Genomic DNA, 25,427 nt, shown 5'->3' on the forward strand with positions numbered 1-25,427 from the left:
ATGTGATCAAATACCACCAAAAGAAAGCTCTATTTGTGGGGGGAAAAAGGACGCCAATTTTGTTTGGGAGCCACGTCGCACGACCGCGCAATTGTCTGTTAAAGCGACGCAGTCCCGAACTGTAAAAACACCTTGGGTCTTTAGGCTGCATATTGGTCCGGGGCTTAACTGGTTAATGACAGGAATAGTACCACTGGATTGGCGCAGGGCCAATGTGGTGCCTACATTTAAAAAGGGAACAAAGTCTTTACCGATAGGGACAGGACACATGGGGGGTAGAGATGGAAGAGCTGCTCGCCCCAAAGTTACATGGAAGAAAGGAGTTCCCCAGGTAGGGCTTTAAGGCAGCGGGGTCAAAAAGTAAGTTAAGTAGTTTCAGTAAAAAATTACATTTATTTGCCGATGAAATCGGATATCACAGTGAATAATGGTGGAAAATATACAAATATTAAAAAAGAGTACAAAAGTAAATATCACAATCCTGGTTGCAGTAGACATGAATGCATATACATGTCAAAGTACTATGGGTTCTTGTACAATGTAGATCCCCAATGTAGGTCCTCGACGACCTTTCGACCGTTTGTTCGGTCTCTTCAGGGGGACAAGGGCTTACTTTTTGACCCCGCTGTTACTTTACCAAGTAACTATAGACCTGTTAGTTTAACTTCTATAGTTGGGAAGATACTGGAACGAATAATAAAAGACCACATGGTGAGTGCTTGCTGGAAACAAACTATTTAAGCAGCAGACAGCATGGATTCATGAAAGACAGAAGTTGTCAGACAAACCTGATTTCCTTTTATGAAGAGGTAAGTAAAACCCTGGACAGAGGCGTGGCTGTGGACGTGGTATATTTGGATCTTGCAAAAGCATTCGATACAGTTCCGCACACACGGCTCATGTGTAAGGTAAGGTGTACAGGATTGGATATAGCAGTTTGTAAATGGATAGAAAACTGTCTGAAAGACAGAATTCAGAGAGTAGTGGTTATTGATTCTTACTCTGAATGGTCTAAGGTTATCAGTGGTGTACCCCAAGGTTCAGTGCTGGGACCCTTACTTTTCAATATATTTATAAATGATATTGGGTCTGAGATCAAAAGTAACATTTCTGTCTTTGCAGATGACACCAAGCTATGCAGTGGAATAACGTCCTTGCAGGATGTCTCCAATTTACAAGCCGACCTCAATGCTCTGTTTAATTGGGCGACTAAGTGGCAGATGAGGTTTAATGTTGATAAATGTAAAGTTATGCACTTAGGGACTAAGAATATGCATGCATCATACATGCTAGGGGGAGTACAACTGGGGGGATCTGTAGTGGAGAAGGATCTGGGGGTTTTAGTTGATCATAAACTCAATAATGGCATGCAATGCCAAGCTGCGGTTTCCAAAGCGAGCAAAGTCCCTTCTTGTATTAAGAGAGGTATGGACTCCAGAGAAAGAGATATAATTTTGCCCCTGTACAAATCATTAGTAAGACCTCATCTGGAATATGCAGTTCAGTTTTGGGCCCCAGTTCTCAAAAAGGATATCGGAGAACTGGAGAAAGTGCAGAGAAGGGCAACCAAACTGATAAGAGGCATGGAGGAGCTCAGCTATGAGGAAAGATTAGAGGAACTGAATTTATTCTTGAGAAGAGGAGAATTAGGGGGGATATGATCAACATGTACAAATATATAAGAGGTCCATACAGTGGACTTGGTGTTGAGTTATTCACTTTACGGTCAACACTGAGGACAAGGGGGCACTCTTTACGTCTAGAGGAAAAGAGATTTCACCTCCAAATACGGAAAGGTTTTTTCACAGTAAGAGCTGTGAAAATGTGGAACAAACCAAGGAATGCCTTCAAAAAAGCGCTACAACAAAAATGGATATTGGAGTCCCACAATCATGTAAGTTGAAATTTATTAAAAATTATGTCTCAAGAGCAAAGTCTCTGAATTTCCAGCTTTGTGATGCAAAGTGGACCTGACGAAGGGCTTTGACCCGATACATGTTGTCCTAGTTTGTAGCAGCCACAATCTCCTGTCTCCAGCCTGTGCAGCACTACCGTACCGCGCACCACACAGATCCCCTGAGACATCGTCCCAGGTTTACCAACTCGGCATCCCGCCCACCTTGTTTGCATGGGCCAAGCCTCCAACCCTCCATCCAATCCTGCACCAGCACTTCGTGAGTCCTGCTTCCGCCCCTCCGTTCAGCGTCAGTGAGACGTCCTGCACAGCCTGAGTGGAGCGCACGCCTAGTCTGCCCACAGTGCATAGGTATTGACAGCTTCCTCTCACCCATGGTCGACCAAACTTCTTGTTCGCCGGAACGCCCACACATCCATCAGGGTCATGGTAAGAGTGTATAACACTGCCCACACTTGATGTTGAACTGAATCGGATTGTTCACTTCACGTGAGACGCCTTGCCTGTGGGAGAGGTACTTGCTTAGCAGGAGTGCTCAAGTGTTTGTATTGGCGCTGTGGTCAACTGTTTTGGTGGTATACGATAACTTGGAATTGCTCACATTGCATATTGCATATTTTGCATCACAAAGCTGGAAATTCTGAGACTTTGCTCTTGAGACATAATTTTTAATAAATTTCAACTTACATGATTGTGGGACTCCAATATCCATTTTTGTTGTAGCGCTTTTTTGAAGGAATTCCTTGGTTTGTTCTACCCTTTCACATCACTCCTGATGTGTACATCCTTCCAGCTGCTTATCAACTCCTTTTATTTTCACCATTGATATATCCATTCATTTTTAATTTGGTTTTATATGCCTCCATGTGTTCATATTTTCTCACATTGTAATTCTGGCGCTGTCTTTGTCTTGTTTGTCATTTGAAAATGTGGAACAGACTCCCTCCAGACGTGGTTCTGGCCAGCTCAGTAGATTGCTTTAAGAAAGGCCTGTATTCTTTCCTAAATACAGAATATAACTGAGTACTAAGATTTGTAGGTAAAGTTGATCCAGGGTAAATCCGATTGCCTCTCGGGGGATCAGAAAGGAATTTTTTTCCCCTGCTGTAGCAAATTGGATCTCATGCTCTGCTGGGGTTTTTTGTCTTCCTCTGGATCAACTGTGGGTATGGAGTTGGGTGTATGGGATTGTACTGTGTTTTTATTTTTTTTTGTTTGTTTATTTTTTTTGTGGTTGAACTGGATGGACTTGTGTCTTTTTTCAACCTGACTAACTATGTAACTTCCTGTTCAGCTGTGTGACAGGAAGTGAAGCCAATTTTAAGAAAAGGGACACAAAGCTTAACCCAAAAAAACACAAGCAGGGGTTCTAGCACTCACTTGGCTTCCCTCAAACACCCACAATTAGAATAGGATTGCCTTGCACTAGATTTAAGCACAGTGCTGTAAATCAGCACTTCAAGCCTCTACACCAACACACACCCCCACCCCCCCAACAGGCCATATTTGCAGGTTTTCCTTCATCTTGCACATGTGCTTTAAAAGACAGTCTGGACAGCAATTCTTGATAAGATAAATCCACAAAACATGTCTTGTCAGGGGTACTTGACTGAGGCTAAGGCCCACTGCAGGAAAAAGGAAATAATTACCGCGCTGTATTTCCTTTCCTGGTGAATAAACATGACAGCAAACATTTCATGCATACACACCAGCAAAAGAGCTTCCAGACAAAAATCACAACTGATTGTTGCAACCAATCAGCCCTAATTCAGCTGCAGCTGTCAAAATCTGTAGCATGAAAAAGTAACAAAAAACAAACTTCAAAATTTGAAAGTAATTTTATTGATCAACAAAACAAGGAAAGCAAAAAAAAAAACAATAAACAAAAATAAATAAATATAAAAAATAAACAGGTTCATTTGAGACAGTAACAGCATATGGTTTATGCTTTGGAAATAACACAATAGAGCCCCATACACAGGATTGAAATATTAGTCACAACATCTTGAGAAATATTCAGCAAAATAATGCAGTACAAAGACATCAAAGTGAGTGAACACCATACAAAAAAAACATACATTGACAAAAAAAAACCTTGATCAAAAACATATCTTTCGGCAAAGACATTCTAGCCAGCCGGCCCCCCACACACAACCTGCCCTCTTTCAGGGCAGCTGACAAATGCTCTATGTGCTTTATATAACATAGGCTTGTGTGTGCTAATAATGATGCAATTAAAAACACATGGACAAAGTTAAGTCTCTACATTGGGTGCGCTTGTAAGTGGGTACACCTGTTAACTATCTCCTTAAATTACTAACCCAAAAAACACGCTCAATGAGACACAAAAAGCAACATCAAAAATTCTAAGTCCCTGGGCATGCTCAGTTCACAAGAAATGCAGAGGCAGAAACAAAGCTGCAATCGCGGCTGAAAGCATGAGATCTGTGTTTATTTTTTTCCCGATCGCATGCTTTCCAGCCTGAAGGACAAGATGTGAGGTCTTATTGAATTATTACGTAAAAAAAAAATTAATAATAATTAAAACGCCCCTGTCCCTAGTAGCTCGCACTCAGAAGCGAACATGCATGTAAGTCCCGCCCACATATGTAAGCGCCATTCAAACCACACATGTGAGGTATTGACGCGTGCGTTAGAGCGAGAGCAATACTTTTAGCACTAGACCTCCTCTGTAACTCTAAACTGGTAACCTGTAAAAAAAAAACAAGCGTTGCCTATGGAGATTTTAAAGTCCTGAAGTTTGGCGCCATTCCATGAGTGTGTGCAATATTAAAGCGTGACAAGTTAGGTATCTATTTACTCGGTGTAACATCATCTTTCACATTATCACAATAAATTGGGCTAACTTTACTGTTTTGTTATTTTGTAACCACTTGCTGGTCAATGACCGGGCCACTTTTTGCGATTCGGCACTGCATCGTTTTAACTGACAATTGCGCAGTCGTGCGACGTGGCTCCCAAACAAAATTGGTGTCCTTTTTTTTACCACAAATAGAGCTTTCTTTTAGTGGTATTTGATCACCAAAAATAGAGCGACAATTTAAACAAAAAAAATGAATATTTTTTACTTTTTGCTATAATAAATATCCCCCAAAAATCTATAAAAAAAAAACAATTTTTTTCTTCAGTTTAGGCCGATACGTATTCTTCTACATATTTATGGTTATAAAAAAATCGCAAGATGCGCAAAAGTTACAGCGTCTACAAAAAAAGAGGTTAGTTTTAATGCATTTTTATTAATTTTTTTTTTTTATTAGTAATGGCGGTGATCAGCGAATTGTATTGGTACTGCAACATTATGGCGGACACATCGGACAAATTTTTGGGACCATTGGCATTTTTGTCATAGCCTTGGGACTCTGGAAATTCTAGCTCGAACAAGTGGTCGTCTCCAGCTTCCGATGACGAATCCAGTTCGGAAGAGTTGTACTCCTCCGCAGGCAAATATCTGGATGTCTTGGATGGGACGGTAGGCCAATCCAGAAAACGGGCAGGCAGGTCTCGACCGCAGCCACGGGAGACCTGTGTAGGCCCCTCACTGGCAACAGCACGCCATACTGAGACCACATTAGTGGTGGTAGCCTCAAGCACAGCTTCGGTTCCCGTGCTCGCCACGGCAGTCACACAGTCACCTTTTCTCATCTCATCCAGTTCGCTTACCTCCGGAGAACGGGATGGTGAGGTAGCCGAGAGCAGAGTCATGGTGGATGAGACGGTGAAGATTTCAGCATCAACGGCCTCCAGCTCAACGATCTCCACGGATGGGGAGGGTTCCGGCCATGAGGTCTCCTCCGCGGTCACAGTCCCGGAGATCCAGTCCAAGCCTGGCATTTATGGCATCGGGCGAAAGGCAAAATCCGTACGGCCAGCTCCGTACAACGAGGGCAGGACAGTCCAAGGGCCTCCGTTCCTCCGCTGGAATATAGCACGAACTTGCCATCGGTGTGCATCCAGATCCCTGTGTCAGTGAGGGGCACTCCGGCGGCAGCAGGCATGGCGGAGACTCCCGGAGCAGTCATCGGGGGTCTCAATCTCTGAAAAGTTGTGGTTGGCACTAAGGGAGCAGACATCTTGCACATGGCACTCTCTCGTAGGCGGGCAATCACTCTGCTGGTTTGGTGCGAAACTTCGCCCTACGTCTCACTCAGGGGTGGGTAGCTCCTCCCACTTGAAGAAACTTTTCTCTTCACACGTGGCAGATGCACGCGGCTTCACCGCACGTACGCCCAGGTTACCGCTACCTGAGGTTAACTCACCACACAGTAAACACCCGACAATTCCTTGCTCTTGATAATAAAATTGAACTCACAGTTCCGTTGCCAGAGGTAACGGCCGATCACGGACGAGCCCCGACGTGTAGCGCTACCCCCGCAGGAGCCGCTGGTTAGATTTGGGACGGCATGTTATGTTACCTCTGTGATGTCTAGGGATGATGATGAGTAATGACGGAATGTCCAAACAGCAGGATGTAGTTTTCTGTGCTTTTATTACTTGCCCAACACGGCAAACAGTCAACTTGAGGTAGATAGAGAAAGAAAGATAGAGGGGTCTCAAGGGTTCCCCAACTAACCCTGAGACTCCAATGAAGCAATATGGGCAGGGAGGACTATACCGGTACTTAGTAATTAGGTTTAGAAACCTGAATAGTTCATTTTTGTGAAAGCATTTATTAACAAATAAACATTAAAGACAAGAATAAAATTACAAAGTATACAAACATTACAAAAAATACAAACTTGACCACAATCAGGTCACCGGTTGTGCAATCCCCATTTAACAGACGGGGTAAATATCGGTGAAGCAATTGAAATCATGAGACCATAAGTCTCGAGTCTCGACTAGTTTCGCTTTCGCTTCGTCAGGAGACGGTCTAAAAACACAACATAAAACAAACATCAGATATTTAAAAACAACAATACAATTTGTTATTCGTAACGGAGGTCTTTTGTATAGAAAGACACTATCCGCTACGTACTGTAGTATCCAAGGGGATTTTATGTCCAAATATGTCTCCTACCTAGAGGCACAAAGTCTCTTGTTCCCAGAGAGCGGGTCCCAGTTGAACGATGATGCGTATGAACTATGACCAAGTCTAATAGAACAGACCTGGGTAATACAACAATAAATGGTAAGTTGACTGTGTATATATAAAAAATATATAGAGAGATATCAAAGTGAGGGAGCTTCTGCGAATGCAGAATGCATGCAGTGGTGTGAACCAAAAACCGTGTAAAAGTGAGTGAGAAAGGAAAAAAGGGGAAAAGAACATAGGTGAGGAAAAAGGAACTGATAAACAGTTGACGTATATTGAAGACTGTGACCAAAACAGAGAGTTAGGCCCAGATACACTCCAAAAAATGTTTTTACTTATAAAAGATATATTGAAACAAATAGTGCATATATAAAGTGTGCTGTGAAGAGCATACTAAGTGCCACCCAAACTCGAAGTGAGTGGAATGTGAATAAACGACAAGAACAAAAAAAGGAGAAAAAGGGGGAAAAAATGGGGGGGGGAGGGGGGAGGGGGGGGGAGAAGGGAAAAAGAGGAAGGGAGGGTGGAATGAGGAAGAAGGGAAGGAAAGCCAGGGGAAGGTAAGGAGGAATATTAAAATAGGGATTGGGCCCAGGAAGGAGGGGGGGGAAAGGGGAGGGGGGGAAGGGGAGGGGAGGGGAGGGGGGAAAGGTGGGAAGGAAAAGGGAGGGAAAAAGGGGGGAGGGGTAAGGGGGGTGGGAGGGTAAAAAAGGGTCAAAGGGGGGGGGGAGGGGAAGATGTAAGGAGGAAGTAGAAGAAAAAGGGGGGGGTGGCGGGAAAAATAAAAGAAAGAACAGGTGAAAAAACAAAGTGTGAATGAAGGGGAGGAAGGGGAAAAAAAGAAATTAACATCCTGTCAAGGTCCGTGCTAGAGGGTTTGGGTTAAAAAGTGTCAAAATAAATATGGAGAAGAAAATCAGGCAAGTTCCAAATGACTGAAAATTCACCCAGTGTATAGTGAAAGCTGCAGGGGTGCAAAAGAAAGAACCTAAAGTCCAGTTCCCGTGAAAAGGTAATGGAGAATCTAGCGAACACTCCATACCTGTGTGCCCAATAGGGCCTTTAAGGGTTAAGGGGGTGATATTGGGTCCCAGGACATAGAGGTCCTGTAAACCAAGAAATGCTCACAGTAATGGCCAGGTAAGGAGGCCAATGCAGAGGGCTGGTAATATATCAGTTACCAGTCAGCGGGGATACCCTTCAAGTGAGCCTAAAAAAAGTGATGACAAACAACATCAAATAGTTAGTGTCTATATTGGATGATCCAGTGTTAGATGGGGGTGTAATACCCCCTCTATAGAAGTAGCCTTGTACTTACTTTTTAGTAGTAGGAGTGTGTGTATGTCCTGGGACCTGGCTCCGGTGCACTGACTCCAGCTCAGGACTGCAGTTAAGTACTTCCCCATGTGCGTCTCAATCAGACGCGTCCTGAACACAGGAACGCGCTGACGTGTGTGGGGGCGGGTTTGCAGAAAGACCGGCTGTCTTTCTGGGCGGCGAAGGATCTAGATCATGTGCTCCGGTCATCCAATAGCCTCAACAATAGAGCTAAAGGGAGGGCCGATCGCGGCACGTCTCCGCCCGCTCCAGTGTCTCGCTGTGCTAGCACAGCGTACAGGGAGGGAGGGCGGGGGCTACCGGGAGAGTTTTTTTGGGGGATAACAATAACTTTGTCTACAAGGGTGGATCTGCATTTACAGGGCTGAGCCATCCCAATGTGCGTCCGAGTAACGGACGGCCAGGGGAGGCATCAGCCACAGCAAACACCACCCATGCAGCACATCGCCCAATGGACGCAGCGAACGGGGAAAGAAGGAGGGAGGGAGGCAGAGAGTCTATATGCTGCAACCATGGTGACCGCCGGTGGGCGTCACCTTGAGGCATCAAAAAATAATGCCTTTAATCACCAATGGATTTGAAAGGTAGATGTCATAGCATATTTGCAGTGCATTGCTGGAAATGTGTCCCGGAGTGTAGGAGCCCAGGGAATGGGCGTTAAATACAAAGTCCAGGTGTGTTAGTGGCTACATGTAATGAGGAAAAACAAAAAGAAGAGAGCAACCAGGGGAGTAAGAACAAGAATTGAAAAAAGGGAAGTGGGGTGTAAAAAAGCCGAGAAAGGAAAAGAGGGCCATATTCTCGTAGATCGGCGCATATTTACTCAGGTGTAGCGCATCATAGTTGCGCTACGCCGGCTTAACTTGGAGAGAGCTCTCCCATATTCCCGTACCACATGCGTCCTACGTTGCGCTCGCGGAGCTGAAATGTGTCGGCGTAAGTAGGCGCAAGTGACGGTAGGAGGGATGTGGGCGTGAAGAATGCTAATGAACCGTGACCCCATGCAAATGATGTCCAGACCGAACGGAGCATGCGCCGGACGTGCCCCGCCCTCTGCGCATGCGCAAAACAACAGTAGGCGTAAATCCCTGCTGAGTTGGGCCGGCCCAGTGTATAAATGCGTCACCACATGCGCCCAACGAGTGCAAAGTGACTCCATATTGATTCTGTTGGTGGAGATTTTTCTCTTTAGCTTTGCAATGCCTGGACCCAGGAAGGAAAGGAGAAAAAAGAATTTCACCCAAGATGAGAGGGCCATCGTAGTCTCTGCCATGGAGAGATACGATTCAAGACTCCATGGTGCTGACAGTGGCAGCACAAGTAAAACCAAAAAGGAGGAGATCCTTAGGAAAGTGACTGCCCAGGTCAATGCCTTAGGCCATGAGGCAAGGACCCCCCAGGAAATTCAGAAAAAAATGAATGACCTGCGTGGTGTGGTCAGGAACAAGATGGCCATCATTGCAAAGCATGCCAGGGGCACAGGAGGGGGGCCACGCTGTTCTACCCGGCTCACTCAAGAGGAGGAAGTGATTGCCCGCTGCCTTCGGAGGGAGCAGGTGGAGGGCCTGGAGGGCCATGACTCAAGTGAGCCACCCATGAGGACAGGTAAGTGTGTTTTATCTTCTGGTGTGTTGCATGTGTGGTGGGGGTGGTGGGTTATGTGACAAGTGTGTTGGTCCACCAACATGTGACTGTTTTGTGTCATCCACAGGTGAGCAGGATGAAGCGGGGCCATCCAATGCTGCCAGTGGCCGTCACAGACCATCATCCACTGAGCAGTCTGCTTCTGTGACTGACCTCCTGGGAAGCCAACAGGCCTTGGTGGAGGGGAGTGGTCAGTCCTCCGCGCAGGAGGTTGTTGAGGAGGAGGTCCATGAAGAGGTGGTCCAGGAAGAGGAGGTCCAGGAAGAGGTGGTCCAGGAAGAGGTGGTCCAGGAAGAGGTGGTCCACAGCGAGCAGGAGGTCTTCCTTTTTTTGGAGGAGTCGCATGTGGTGGCAGGACCATCACAAAGCCCCCGCATATCCAGCCCCTCAGGGTCCTCCAACACCCTCTCCAGTCCCTCCCGTCCCATCCCCCTCATCTCCAGCCCCTCCAGGTCCTCACTCTATGCAAGGGGCCCAGCCACTCCTGTCCCCAGGAGGGCTACCCACAGGACAAGGGGTGCGGCAGAAATGCTTCATGAGAATCTGGCCAGGCAGCAGGACCAGCAAACCCGTCATATGGGTGAAATCTTGGTGGAGTTGAGGCGCCTGTCCGACAGCTTGGCCTCCTCGGGAGCAGTACCAGATGCTCTGCAAGATGTGGCTGGAAACTGCGCAGCCACAATCACCAGCCTGGGTGAGCTGCAGACTACAACTGCCGAACTTGTGGGGGAGGTCAGGTGCCTGCGAAGGGCTGTTCAGGCCCAGACAGCTACCCAGGAGTCATTGCTCACCCGCATAGCACTAGCTTTGGAGGGCAGACAGGCAGGCAGGGAGGCACCTGGGAATGTTCCTCCACCTGGAGATGTTCCTCCACCTGATGCCCCAGCTCCCCCCAGGCAAGTGAGGGCCAGGAACCTGGGCACCAGGCGTAGCCCGCGCCGGGGCAAGTGATTATTTATTGTTCATTTGCTCTGGTTAAGAGCTTATTTTATTATTTGCTCTGGTTAAGAGCTTATTTTATTATTTGCTCTGGTTAAGAGCTTTTTTGATTATTTGCTCTGGTTAAGAGCTTTTTTTTTAATTTTGGGTGCTGCACACAGGCAGTGTTGCAGAGTACAGTGTGAATGGTGTGTGAATGTGGGGTGGTGACATTCCTGCCAGTAAGGGGTGTCACCCTCGGGCGCTGGTGATAAGTTCTCCCCAGGTCCGTATGAATGACGTATGAATGGACAGCAACATCATTGGGGCCTTGACGCGGCGTTGCTGCTCCTTAGTACCGTGCGGTGTACTTCGGTCTAATCCAATGTTCTGTGCATGTGGGGTGTGTGTTAGGGACCACAGTGGTGTGCATGCGTGCATTTTCTGTGTGCCATGTTTAATGTTTGTGTTTAACGTTCAAAGATTCGCTCCACGAGACATCTCCTGACTGCTGTACCATCAGCAGACGGGGTATCCTCGGTTAGGGGGGGACATGGTGGTTGGGGGGTCAGGTCCTCACGTAGGTCAATCTGCAGGCCCTTTCTCACTGCGAAGTTATGCAGCACGCAACATGCAGCGATGATTTGGCACACGAAGTTGGGGGAATACAGCAGGGTACCCCCAGTCTTATCCAGGCATCGAAATCGTGACTTAAGGAGGCCAAATGTTCGCTCAACCACTCCACGGGTGCGTGCGTGTGCTTCGTTATATCTTCTCTCTCCTGGTGTTTGCGGATTGCGGAATGGAGTCATGAGATGAGGTCCCAGGGCATATGCAGAGTCACCTGGAAGGGAAAAGACAGGAGGATGTTAGTCATGCATGTGCCCCTCGTGATGTCTGCATCATGGGGGGGGACAGTCATACCTGACACCCATGTCACTCACCAACCAGCCAACTGTCCCCATACACATTCTGCTCAAATTGTCTTGGGATGTCACTTTGCCTGAATATAAAGCTGTCATGGCTGGATCCGGGGTGTTTTGCACGGACGTGCCATATGAGGCCATGTGCATCCACGATCACTTGGACATTGATAGAATGCCAATGTTTTCTGTTGCGGTATATGTGCTCGGTCTCGTGGGGGGGCTGTATTGCCACATGGGTACAATCAATTGCACCCACAGTGCGTGGGAAACCATCAATTAGGCAGAAATCTGTCATTGCCTTCAGCCGCATGTCCTCCTGGGTGGGTCTGATTATGTGGTGCGACATGCGTCGGAGTATTGCGGGGACAACTTGGTGCACGCATCTACTCATGCTGGTTTGGGATATCCCAACCACGTCTCCACTGGTTCTTTGAAAAGAGCCTGTGGCAAGAAAATGCAATGTTGCCAGGACCTTCACCAGTGGCTGCACTGCATGGGATCGTTGTGTTGGGCTGCTGATGTCATTCTTCAGGGCTCTGGTAATTTCAAGTATGGCATCAGGGCTGAATCTATAACGGTGAAACACATCCACATCAGCCATGCCAAAGAGGCTAATGCGCTGTGGGTAGATCCTCTCACGTGCCCTCCTCCGTGCCCTCCTCCTTCTAAGTGCCTCTTCCTCCTCACACACTAGCAGTGCTAAGACCACGCCTGCCCCTGGCATGTTGGCATACGAATGTGTTGTCCTCAAAATTTGGTTGCTCAGCTCGTCCGGGATGGTGCTGCTGTATTTGCTTTTTTCAAGCTAACTTACTCAGGTCTGGAGCAAAGTTAACCGAGCTTTATAAGGGGTAACTTTCAGCCGGACAATCGTCTTACGCGCACAGCGCGTAGCCTAAGCCGATCGCGCGTAGGTTCGGGAATCAGCGCATCTACATCATTTGCATATTTGAATACTAATTCTATGGCAGCCTAGGATGCCATCAGCTGAAATATACGCCTACGCTGCGTAAACTTAAACTAGTTAAGACGGACAGGAGTAGCCTGATTTCTGGCGGATCTGGTTCTGTGACTACGGCGCATAGATAGGACGGCGCATCTTTACACTTACGCCGCGCATCTCCATATACGCCGGTGTAACTTGTTTGAGAATATGGCCCAGAGTGAAGAAGATATCATCAAAAAAAAATTATCAAAAAAAAAAGGGGGGTTCTGGGTATCCCAGCTCTATGGGTCAAGAGTACATTTAAGGCATGGAGACATGATGGACGGGATAATAAAGATAGCAAAAACATTGGTGATGATAATATAATTTACAATTGGTTATACATTACATTTGAAGAATTTGTATAGCAATACAGCCAAAATTTATATTTAAATATATAAAGCAACCTTCTATATAGCTGAAGGCTGTTTATTGTAAGTCTTTTCAAACAGAGTAGTGTATTGACTCACAGATAGATCACTTAGGGTGACAAAGAAGGATGACAAAAAGGACGAGTACAGCGGGATGGACAGCGTGTCGGGAAGCAAAATGTTTTGTATCTTCCCGATCCAGATAGGGGGATTCAATAAAATGAATCTCACGCTGCCATCTCGAGAACCGTCTATGTCAAGGCAGGTCGGGTAGATGAATGGGTTATAATTGGCTCCCTGTCCCAATTAAGGGGGGGGGGGGAAAGGGGGGCAGGGACCCAATCCGAACAGTCTTAATCACAAAAATGGTTTAAAGGAGTTCATTTCGTTCAGACCGGGGAACATCGTAGCCCCCAGTCGTTCTATCCAAAGGCATTCACGCTGGAGTAGTGTTTTATCTCTATTCCCTCCTCGTGCATCTACGGGTATCACCTCTAAAACAAAAAACTTTATGACATTGGGGTTAAATTTATGATAGAGCCCTATATGTCGGCCAATAGTTGTTAGTTTGCCATTGGTTGAGTAGTACAGGTGATCCCCTATGCGTTGGCGCAATTCCCTTATAGTTTTTCCTACATAGAATGCATGGCATTCACAAATCATAAGATAAATCACTCCAGTGGTGCCACAATCCACTGAAAAGTGTGGGGCAAACAATTCCCCATTAGGTAGGGTATGTTTGTGACCCGAGAGGATCCACGGGCAGCGAGAGCAAGATCCACATCTCGATGTGCCCCTGGGGCCTCCTGTTTTTACTTTTGGTGGCCTGTAGTGACTACTTGTCAGGCGGCTTTTAAGAGCATTAGCTCTGCGAAAGACTAGTTCAGGGGTAGCACGTACATGTTTGTGAAGGATAGGGTGATCACTCAATATGTGCCAATGTTTGCTTAAAATTGACCGTAATTGGTCATGATGTGCGGAAAATGTTGTAATCACCTTCGCCGTATGGGGTCTGTTAGCTCGAGGTGTTTGAAATAATAAAGAAGATCTCGTTCGGGTCTTGGCCCTATTGAATGCTCTTCTGAGGGTTGATCGGGTATACCCTCTCAAAAGAAGGCGTTCCCGTAATGCATTGGCCTGTTGTGCAGAAATCTGCATCTATAGTGCAGTTTCTCCGCAGGCGTAAGTATTGTGCATAGGGTATACTTTGTATGAGGGAGTGTGGATGAGCACTAGAGGCATGTAGAAGGGTGTTCCCAGCCGTAGGTTTACGAAAGAGATCAGTGATAATCATACCATCTACATTCTTGATGACTGTCAGGTCCAAATAAGGAATCCGAGAGTCATCAGAAGTGTATGTAAAAAATAAGTTGTCGTGTTTTGGTTAAGCAAGTCAATGAATTCCCGCAGTAATTGGTTGGTGCCTGTCCAAATCATAAACACGTCGTCTATGAAACGATACCAACATATAACGTATTGGAGGTAAGTCTCGTATTCCTCACTGGAAAAGATCTTACGTTCCCAGGCGCCTAGAAATAAATTGGCGTACGAGGGTGCACAGGAGGTGCCCATAGCCACTCCCTGGCTTTGTAAAAAATGTTGGTTGTCAAACACAAAATAATTTCTAGTGAGGATAAAGGTGAGAAGTTTGATGATAAATTCGTTGCGAGGCCATAGTGTATGTTCCTCCTCCATCAGAAAGGATCTGGCCGTCCGTACTCCCTGCTCGTGGGGGATGCTAGAGTATAGAGCCTCTACATCAATAGCCACGAGCAGGGAGTCCGGAGGGACCTGGATCCCCTCCAGATGGCATAGGAGGTCTGAGGTATCACGAATATATGATGGGAGGCTTTGCACGTGGGAAATTAAAAAATGATCCACAAATTTGCTGGCATGGTCTGTCAATGACCCAATTCCAGAAACGATTGGGCGACCAGGAGGTCGCACCAGGCGTTTGTGTGTTTTGGGCAATGTGTAAAAGGTGGGGGTTCGGGGGTATTTGGGGATCAGGAAGTTCAATGTCTCTTTGTCTATGAGGCCATCCCAGAAGGCTCCAGTACAAATGTCAATGAATTCATTAACATATAACTGGATGTTGCCCGCTGGGATGGGTTCATACCACGTGGTGTTGTCCAGTACATCATGACACATGGATAGATATTGGTCATGTGTCATGATGACAATATTACCGCCTTTATCAGCCGGTTTGATGACTACATCACTGCGTTTTTGTAATGATGATAGAGCTTGTTGTTGACATGAGGTAAGGTTGGGGTGAAAGGATTGCCATCGACTCCGTTTCAGATCCTTGACGGTCTGCTGTAGGAATGACCAGATGGCCGGGCAGGTCATTAGATCAGGGAATTTATTGGAACTAGGCTTAAATTTTTTTAGGTGATTAGGGCCCGGAATAATTGTTTCAACCGGTATAGCCGGAAGTGCACCAATTCCCTCGACGACGCCGCCAGCCGGGGGCGTCGGAGGGCCCTCGGTGCCACCTTCATCATACAGTAGCATCAAGTCTCTTAATGCCCTAAATTCCCTCATTGTGAAGTCCTTAGTACGTTCCGTGAGTTCACGTTCTAGTGCAAGATTTTGACGGTCTTTATCAAAAATAAATTTAAAAGTTAAATTACGAGAAAAAAGGTATAAATCTTTAATTGTTTCCGTTACATTTATGGAGTCGGTAGGACAAAAGCCTAACCCCAGTTGTAGCACCGATATCTCGTCACTAGATAAAACTATGGATGTCAGATTGATAATGTTTAAATTGGTTGGGATGGGTGTGGATTGGGAAGGGGCGTGTCCGGTATGGGAGTGGTCAGAGATCCCTTGCGGACAAAGGTGTCGATTTTCAACTGTTTGGTCAGGTCTAAAAAATCCAAATCCAGTATGGCTTTTTTGGAGTTGGTTGCAGTAGAATTTAGTACCTTTGGAATCACATGGTGTAATGTCGTCAATTGGGGTACTCATCCCAGCAGTCACATTGGTCTCAGGTGAAGTTTCACCTGGTGTGTGGGTAGAATGGTGCGGTGTGGGTGTTCTTTTACCTTTTTTGGAGGAAGTTGGTGGAGTACCGCCTGTTTTTCTTGGGCGTTTGCGGATGGTATTGGTCGTTGCTAAACCCTGCGATCGTGTACCTGGATTCGAGGATCGGGACGAAGAAACAGAAGAGTCAGATTCAAAATTGGCAGCCATATGTCTAGGTGGAGGTGGCCCTCGTGGGGGTCCTCTACAACCTGATGGACGTTCTGCCCATTTGTAGGCAAAGCCTTCGGAGAAGGCCAGTTTGTCTTTGACAAATTTAGCTTGTTTTTTAAAAATAATCTCTTTGTTCAACTGTTCCAATCGTGTCCTCACCTCTTTCCATTTGTCAGGGAACGATGCGATATCCATTATATGCTGGTATTGGGTACTGAGGCGCTCGATCTCACCATCCAATAACACCATATCTAAGACATACTGGTTTATCAGTGTTTCCATGAGATCCATGCTACATTGAGTTAGAATCTTTTCCCATGTTTTTTTGAAGCTTGGGGATGGATTTTTAGTGGTAGGAAATAGTTGGACTCTGAGTCCCATTGGACACACTTCTTCCTGAATATACTGTCTAAAATAGTCAGTGTGCCAGTGTAGATGTGATTTGCGTTTAAGGAGACTGAACATCCTATCTAGGAAAATCCCAATCTCCTCATCGATTTTTACATTATTAGTCAAGCAAGTATTGTGGATGGAACTCATGAAGCCCGTCCATGCTGTTCCCAAAAGGTCCATCCTTTGAGAATCTACACTATCTGGTTAGACTATACAATACAAGAAAAGAAAAAAATATAAAATGTAAAATAAAAGTAAAGAAAAAAGGTTGTGCATCCAAAGAGAAGAACTCAAGGTTGCACAGATTGGTGTGTGGGGGGGGGGATTTTTATATATCGGGGTTTATGCAGTTGTGGCCAGTGCCAAAGGCCACTGCAATGGGCCCCGTAGATAAATCCCGTCCAGACACCGTGCCCAGGTGTGTTATCCACCTAATAGATCGGAATATGATCAAAACCTTTTTGTTTTTTTGATAGTAAAAGTAGATAGGGGGTGTACCATCGTCCTAGTTCAATAGAAAGATAGAGGGGTCTCAAGGGTTCCCCAACTAACCCTGAGACTCCAATGAAGCAATATGGGCAGGGAGGACTATACCGGTACTTAGTAATTAGGTTTAGAAACCTGAATAGTTCATTTTTGTGAAAGCATTTATTAACAAATAAACATTAAAGACAAGAATAAAATTACAAAGTATACAAACATTACAAAAAATACAAACTTGACCACAATCAGGTCACCGGTTGTGCAATCCCCATTTAACAGACGGGGTAAATATCGGTGAAGCAATTGAAATCATGAGACCATAAGTCTCAAGTCTCGACTAGTTTCGCTTTCGCTTCGTCAGGAGACGGTCTAAAAACACAACATAAAACAAACATCAGATATTTAAAAACAACAATACAATTTGTTATTCGTAACGGAGGTCTTTTGTATAGAAAGACACTATCCGCTACGTACTGTAGTATCCAAGGGGATTTTATGTCCAAATATGTCTCCTACCTAGAGGCACAAAGTCTCTTGTTCCCAGAGAGCGGGTCCCAGTTGAACGATGATGCGTATGAACTATGACCAAGTCTAATAGAACAGACCTGGGTAATACAACAATAAATGGTAAGTTGACTGTGTATATATAAAAAATATATAGAGAGATATCAAAGTGAGGGAGCTTCTGCGAATGCAGAATGCATGCAGTGGTATGAACCAAAAACCGTGTAAAAGTGAGTGAGAAAGGAAAAAAGGGGAAAAGAACATAGGTGAGGAAAAAGGAACTGATAAACAGTTGACGTATATTGAAGACTGTGACCAAAACAGAGAGTTAGGCCCAGATACACTCCCAAAAATTTGTTTACTTATAAAAGATATATTGAAACAAATAGTGCATATATAATGTGTGCTGTGAAGAGCATACTAAGTGCCACCCAAACTCGAAGTGAGTGGAATGTGAATAAACGACAAGAACAAAAAAAGGAGAAAAAGGGGGAAAAAATGGGGGGGGGGGGGGGGGGGGGGGGGGGGGAGAAGGGAAAAAGAGGAAGGGAGGGTGGAATGAGGAAGAAGGGAAGGAAAGCCAGGGGAAGGTAAGGAGGAATATTAAAATAGGGATTGGGCCCAGGAAGGAGGGGGGGGAAGGGGAGGGGGGGAAAGGGGAGGGGAGGGGGGAAAGGTGGGAAGGAAAAGGGAGGGAAAAAGGGGGGAGGGGTAAGGGGGGGGGAAGGGGAAAAAAGGGTCAAAGGGGGGGGGGGGGAGGGGAAGATGTAAGGAGGAAGTAGAAGAAAAAGGGGGGGGTGGCGGGAAAAATAAAAGAAAGAACAGGTGAAAAAACAAAGTGTGAATGAAGGGGAGGAAGGGGAAAAAAAGAAATTAACATCCTGTCAAGGTCCGTGCTAGAGGGTTTGGGTTAAAAAGTGTCAAAATAAATATGGAGAAGAAAATCAGGCAAGTTCCAAATGACTGAAAATTCACCCAGTGTATAGTGAAAGCTGCAGGGGTGCAAAAGAAAGAACCTAAAGTCCAGTTCCCGTGAAAAGGTAATAGAGAATCTAGCGAACACTCCATACCTGTGTGCCCAATAGGGCCTTTAAGGTATGGAGTGTTACGGCCGATCACGGACGAGCCCCGACGTGTAGCGCTACCCCCGCAGGAGCCGCTGGTTAGATTTGGGACGGCATGTTATGTTACCTCTGTGATGTCTAGGGATGATGATGAGTAATGACGGAATGTCCAAACAGCAGGATGTAGTTTTCTGTGCTTTTATTACTTGCCCAACACGGCAAACAGTCAACTTGAGGTAGATAGAGAAAGGATGGTGAAAGGAGAAATTTGCAGATTCAGGCCTATGGATAACGGAAGCAGTCCTGCCTCCAATGGGACTTTAACTCACGTCGCCACTCCAGCCGGAGTGGGTATAGTGTACCTGGACAGGCCTCACACCGACCTGGCAGCCAGGGTATCACTCAGAACTTTTGAGAAGGAACAAGTCACTGCCACCGACTTGGCTCTAATAAAATTAGAATTTAAGAGTGGAACCTCTGCCACAGGCCCTCTACTCAGGAACGTAGACAATAGAGCAAATCCTCTCAACAAATATAATTTTGCCTGAATCTCCCTCAGGTAGACTTCTTGGTTTTGGGGGTCACTGACTGACAAGTTGCAGTGTACAACTTCTCAGAAACTTCCTGTTTGGGAAAACAAGCACCTGCATCCATCTCTGCAACACACAGCAGCTGCTACAAGTGGACTTCACCAACACGGCCAAGAGACTGACTGTCCTATGGACCCCATCTTTATGCCTAAATACAGTAACTTCTATGTGAGTAACTTGATGCTGTTTATACATTAAAAGTTTACAGTCTTTTCTAAGTGGCGCCTGTTGTTGTTTTCTTTCTGTTACAACTTCTCAGTGTCCGGTCACCCAGATCCCCGATGGATTGTCTAAGCCCTATTGGATCACCTGCCTCCGGGCTCACCTCAGACCGACTCCCCACCGAACAGCACAACTCGCTTGGGATCTTCTTCACAGAATGTGGGGACCCAGTAAGTCACTGGGGCCCCTTTGCAGCTTCAGTTGCTCCAGGCCATGAGGGCCCAGAACTGGGAACTCCGCGTAGCACGTGCGCCCCAGCCTGCTAGGCCATCTCGACGGGGCCCGTGATGTGTACACACCCTAAAGGTGGGTGCCACACCTGGAAACAGGAACGGATGAAGAACACCACAAAATGGCGTCTGCCATTATTGTAACAAAATAAAAAGACAAAAAATGCAGCGCTATAAAGAATGTACAAGACCCCCAGATAAATATCAGGGGTTAGTAATCAGTGGGGAATTCTAAGTGATTAGTTGAATGAATGAATAAACATTCAAAAAATAACAGAAAAGGTAACAAAGATGCAAAATAAAGTGCTCTGTGCATATATACAGAGAATGTTCTAGTGAATAGAATAAAGTCTTTCAAAGTGCAATACCATGAAAAGCATGAATAGTCCAGGCAAGAAATTGCACATAGAATGGTTTGTAGACAAAACCTACTACAAAGCAAAACGGTTTAAATGGCCACTCATAAGTCCTTGGAAACATTCAATGTATCGTGTTCAATTCCATGGATATAATCATAGAATGCTGACATTCATGGGATGCAGTGGCAGAACTGAAATATGCAGGATGACATCAGAGGCTTGGACTGCAATGAGTGGTTCTCTTCTCTGCTGCCACTTCCAGCAATGTCTCCTCTCTACTTCCTCCAAAATGTCCATCAATGCAGGAGTAACCAATCCCTCTACGGGAATTCTGGCCAGGATTCAGAAAGAAATGCCTATCTTTAGGTGGGCGTAGCGTATCTCAGGTACACTACGCTGCCGTAACTTAGTGAGGCAGGTCCCGTATTCTGAAAGAACTTGCGCCCTAAGTTACGGCGGCGTAGTGTAACTGGTCCGGCGTAAGCCCGCCTAATTCAAAGTAGGCATGTAGTGGGCGTGTTGTATGCTAATGACTCGTGACCCCACGTAATTGGCGCTCCTAACGAACGGCGCATGCGCCTTCCGTGAAAGTATCCCAGTGCGCATGCTCCAAATTACGCCGCAAATAGTCAATGCTTTAGACGTGAACGTAACTTACGCACATCCCTATTCGCGTACGACTTACGCAAACGATGTAAACGACGCAAAATTCTACGCTGTCCCGACGTCCATACTTAACATTGGCTACGCCTTATATAGCAGGGGTAACTTTACGCCAAAAAAAGCCTTACATAAACAACGTAAATCAATGCGCCGGGCGCGCGTACGTTTCTGAATCTGCGTATCTAGCTCATTTGCATATTCTACGTGGAAATCAACAGAAGCGCCACCTAGCGGCCAGCGTAAATATGCACCCCAAGATACGACGGCGTAGGAGACTTACGCCGCTCGTATCTAGGCAACAGTGAGGCGTATCTGATCCTATGAATCAGGCGCAGAGATGCGACGCCTCACACTCAGAGTTACGACCGCGTATCTCCTTTCTAAATCCGGGCTCTAGTGCCTGTTTGACCCACCACCGCTGGCGTGTGTCTCTACGACTTGGGGTAAGAGTACCCATCCCCCCTCCCCTGGTGTTGAATGCACGTTCCTTGGTGTTGTGTGTGAAAACCATCCTGCATATCTCAGTTCTGCCACTGCATCCCATGAATATCAGCATTCTATGATTATATCCATGGAATTGAACATGATACATTGAATGTTTCCAAGGACTTATGAGTGGTCATTTAAACCGTTTTGCTTTGTAGTAGGTTTTGTCTACAAACCATTCTGAATGAATGAATGAATGAAAAAAACTTATATAGCGCGGCACATGCGAACTGAATCGCCTCTGGGCGCTTGATGTTTCGTGTCTCATGACATCAAAAGAGCAGAGTTTTAATCCGTCTTCTGAAAGTCAGGTGGTTTTCCTCCAACCGAATGCTGGTTGGTAAAGCGTTCCATAGTCTCGGACCTTGAAAAGCAAACCTTCTTTCTCCTTTGGACTTGTATTTGGTTTTTGGCACCTTGACCAGATTTTGGTCAGTGGATCGCAGAACGCGATTAGAATTGGGAGGTTCTATCTTGTCGCAAAGATATTGCGGCGCCTTCCCATGGATGCACTTATGTGTCAGGCAGAGTGCTTTAAATACAATTCTGTCTTTTACTGGCAACCAGTGAAGGGTTCTCAGCGAAGGTGAGATTGATTCCCATGTCCTTTTCCCAGTCACCAGTCTGGCGGCCGTATTCTGTACGACTTGCAGACGAGCGATTTGGTACTTTGGGAGCCCGAGGTAAAGGGCATTTGCATAGTCCAGTCTGGAATTCACGATTGTTCCCACCACGACTGCTACGTCTTCTTTGGGGATAAATGGAATAAGTCTGCGTAGTAGGCGCAACAAATGGTGCGATCCGCTGACTACTGACCCTATTTGTGCGTCCATTGTCATGAAGGTGTCAAAAATGACTCCTAGACTTTTGACTTTGGAGCTAGGGGTGATGCTTTGGCCCAGAATGGGCGGCGGTGTCCAGGTTGTTGCCAGTTGACTCTTGCGGCTGGCATGAAACATAAGAAGTTCTGTTTTGGAACTGTTGAGTTTAAGATAACTCTTAGTCATCCAGTTTTCTATCGAAGAGAGACATTTCTCTAAACTGAGATGATGATCCTTTTTGTTGCAGATGCGAAAATACAATTGCGTATCGTCTGCATAAGAGTGATAAAGTAGATCTTGGCTACTGATAATATCAAAGAGAGGGCGAAGATAGATGTTGAACAGTACCGGTGACGGGGGATCCTTGGGGGACTCCACATGGCACCGTGCGTTTTTCCGACGTGAAAGATCCCAGTTTCACTGTTTGTGATCGGTTTTCAAGAAAGGAGGAAAACCATGGTAAATCACCTTCTGCGATTCTGGCTACCTCGGCCAGTCGCATCAGTAACATTTTGTGGTCTACTGTGTCAAAGGCTGCGCTTAGGTCCAGCAGAACCAGGAGACAGGATTCTCCCTCGTCTGTGGCCTTGAGGGCATCGTCCCATATTTTGAGTAAAGCCATTTCTGTCCCGTGTCCGGGACGGAAACCTGATTGAAATGGATCGAGTAGATTGTGGGTATCCAGATGCTGTTGCAGCTGTTGTACCACTATTTTCTCCATTATCTTGGAGAGAACGTTTAGGCCTGTTATGGGGCGGCGGTGAGTTGGGTCCTTGGGATCCAAGTTAGGTTTTTTCAAGATGGGCTGGATTGTGCCCTCTTTCAGCAGGGATGGCACTATGCCTTCCTTAAATGACTGATTTATAAGCTGTGTGATGGGAGGCGCCAGAATGTCGGCGCATTCCTTCAGCAGCTTGGTGGGAATGATGTCATTGGGTGCTGTGCTGTTCCGCAACGCACCAATGATATTTTTGGTGGTATCGATGGAGATGGGTTCCAGAGTGAACTTAGTTGATTGTAGAAGGTTTCTGTTGGTGTTTTGTAGTTGATTGAAGGGGGGGCTGAGGGGGGTATTATTTTGCAGAATACTTACCCGGATTCTTTCGATTTTGTCGATGAAGAAATCCGATAGTTCATTACAGAACTCTTGGGTGTCTGAATTGGGGACTTCAAGACATCCTGGATTCATGGTCTGGGTGACTATCTTGAAGAGTTCTCGGGGGCGGTTCATGGCGCTGTTAATCGTCATAGAAAAATTATGTTTCTTGGCTTTGAAGATTTCTTTATGATATTGTGTTGTTATTGCCTTGTAGATGATGAGGTGATCTTCTGAAGGGCTTCTTTTCCAGGCGGCTTCCGCCCTTCTGCGCTCTTGCTTCAGTAGGGACAGCTGGTTGTTGAACCAGCCGGACTTTTTTTTTCGGATGTGGACTTTGCGTTTCGGTGCTACTAAGTCGGCTGATTGTAGCAGAGCTGCGTTTATGGCATCCAGTGTATCTGAGGCTGTTAACTGAGGATGAATATTTTCGATTCGGTTTCCCAAGGTAGATTTGAAGAGTTCTATGTGCAATTTCTTGTCTGGAACTATTTATGGTATTGCACTTTGAAAGACTTTATTCTATTCACTAGAGTATTCTCTCTATATATGCACAGAGCACTTTATTTTGCATCTTTGTTACCTTTTCTGTTATTTTTTTCTTATAATTCTCCACTGATTACTAACCCCTGATATTTATCCGGGGGTCTGGTACATTCTTTATAGCGCTGCATTTTTTGTCTTTTTATTTTGTTGCACAATTTGTTCCATTGTTGATGCTGGCTGCTTTTTTGGACACTAGAAACCTTTCTCACCATATATTTTTTACTCGCCCTAAGGGGTCTTTTTTTTTTTATAGAGTACCTGGATTGAAAACAGGCTACAGTGGCGAGTCCAAGGGTAATGATAAATGGAATGGTCTGGTGTGGAAAGCAGGGTACCCCAGAGTTCTGTCCTGGGATCAATCCTGTTTAGTTTATTCATAAACGATCTGAAAGATGGGATAAACAGCTCAATCTCAGTATTTGCAAATGATACAAAGTTAAGCAGGGCAATAACTTCTAAACACTGGCAATCTTGCGAGCTACCAAATTGTCAGTTCTAATATATTCAGCTGCTAGCACTGATCACGTCCCATAAGGCTGTGCATTCAGCAAAAAAGCACCCGTCGGACAGTGCAGGTGGCAATGGCACATTCTCAGCTAAAGGAAAGGACACATACTTCAGCAGTATCCCTGAGCTTGTAAAGGTGAGTACCTCACAGTAGGGGCTATGTTTTATTTAAAGAATAAATTGTTTAAATGGTATCACACTACCGCGTTTCCCCGAAAATAAGACCTACCCCGATAATAATACCTAGCATGATTCTTGGGGAGGGCTGCAATATAAGCCCTACCCGAAAATAAGCCCTAGTAAAATGAGTTTAAATTTTTTTTAATACAACTTTCAGAATGATTACAACCTATTTTCAGACTTGCCGGAGGTCTTCTCCTCTCCTCCTGCCTGACGCCCGTGGCCCCCCTCCCCAGCACAAGGAGCGGGCTGACGCCAGCGGGACAGCGGCTTCCCCTCTCCTTTCTCCTCCCACCCGATGCCCGCTGCCCCTACCTCCTCAGCGCATGGAGCAGGCAGACGCCAGCAGAACACCGGCTCCTGCCCGACGCCCGCGGCCCCCTCCCCAGTGCACGGAGCAGACACAGAGCAGGCCGCGGCCAGCGGGGATCCTGGAGCAGAGAAGAGCCCAGGCAGACCATGCGACAGCCAGGGAAGCTGCAAGAAAGGTACCGTATTGCCCACAAAACAATCACAATCACACGCTGCACCCTATTCCTACAAATTATATTGGATAATTCTACCGTATAAGGATTGATTTAAGATGCTTTTTACATCAAAATACTGACTCCTGACCTGACAGGGAGGGAGAGGGGAGAAGACAGGGGACACAGGAGATCTATCATGCTTTAAAGTAAAAGGATTTTTTCTTTTTTTTTCTTTAGGGTAGCAACCACTTTAAGATCATTGTACATACCGTAATTAAATAAGACATCCCCCTAGTGTGTTTTAGGTTGCCAAAATTAATATAAGACCTGGGCTTATTTTCGGGGGAAACACGGTATCAAGTTTTTTTCATCATACACATGTGGAACACGTTACCAGCAACCAGCCCATGATTTTAACATAATACCTGTACCCAGAGTTGGTTTATATGCGTTTTCTCACCAGGC

This window comes from Rana temporaria, chromosome 4, assembly GCF_905171775.1.
Source record: "Rana temporaria chromosome 4, aRanTem1.1, whole genome shotgun sequence".
Taxonomy (NCBI): Eukaryota; Metazoa; Chordata; class Amphibia; order Anura; family Ranidae; genus Rana; species Rana temporaria.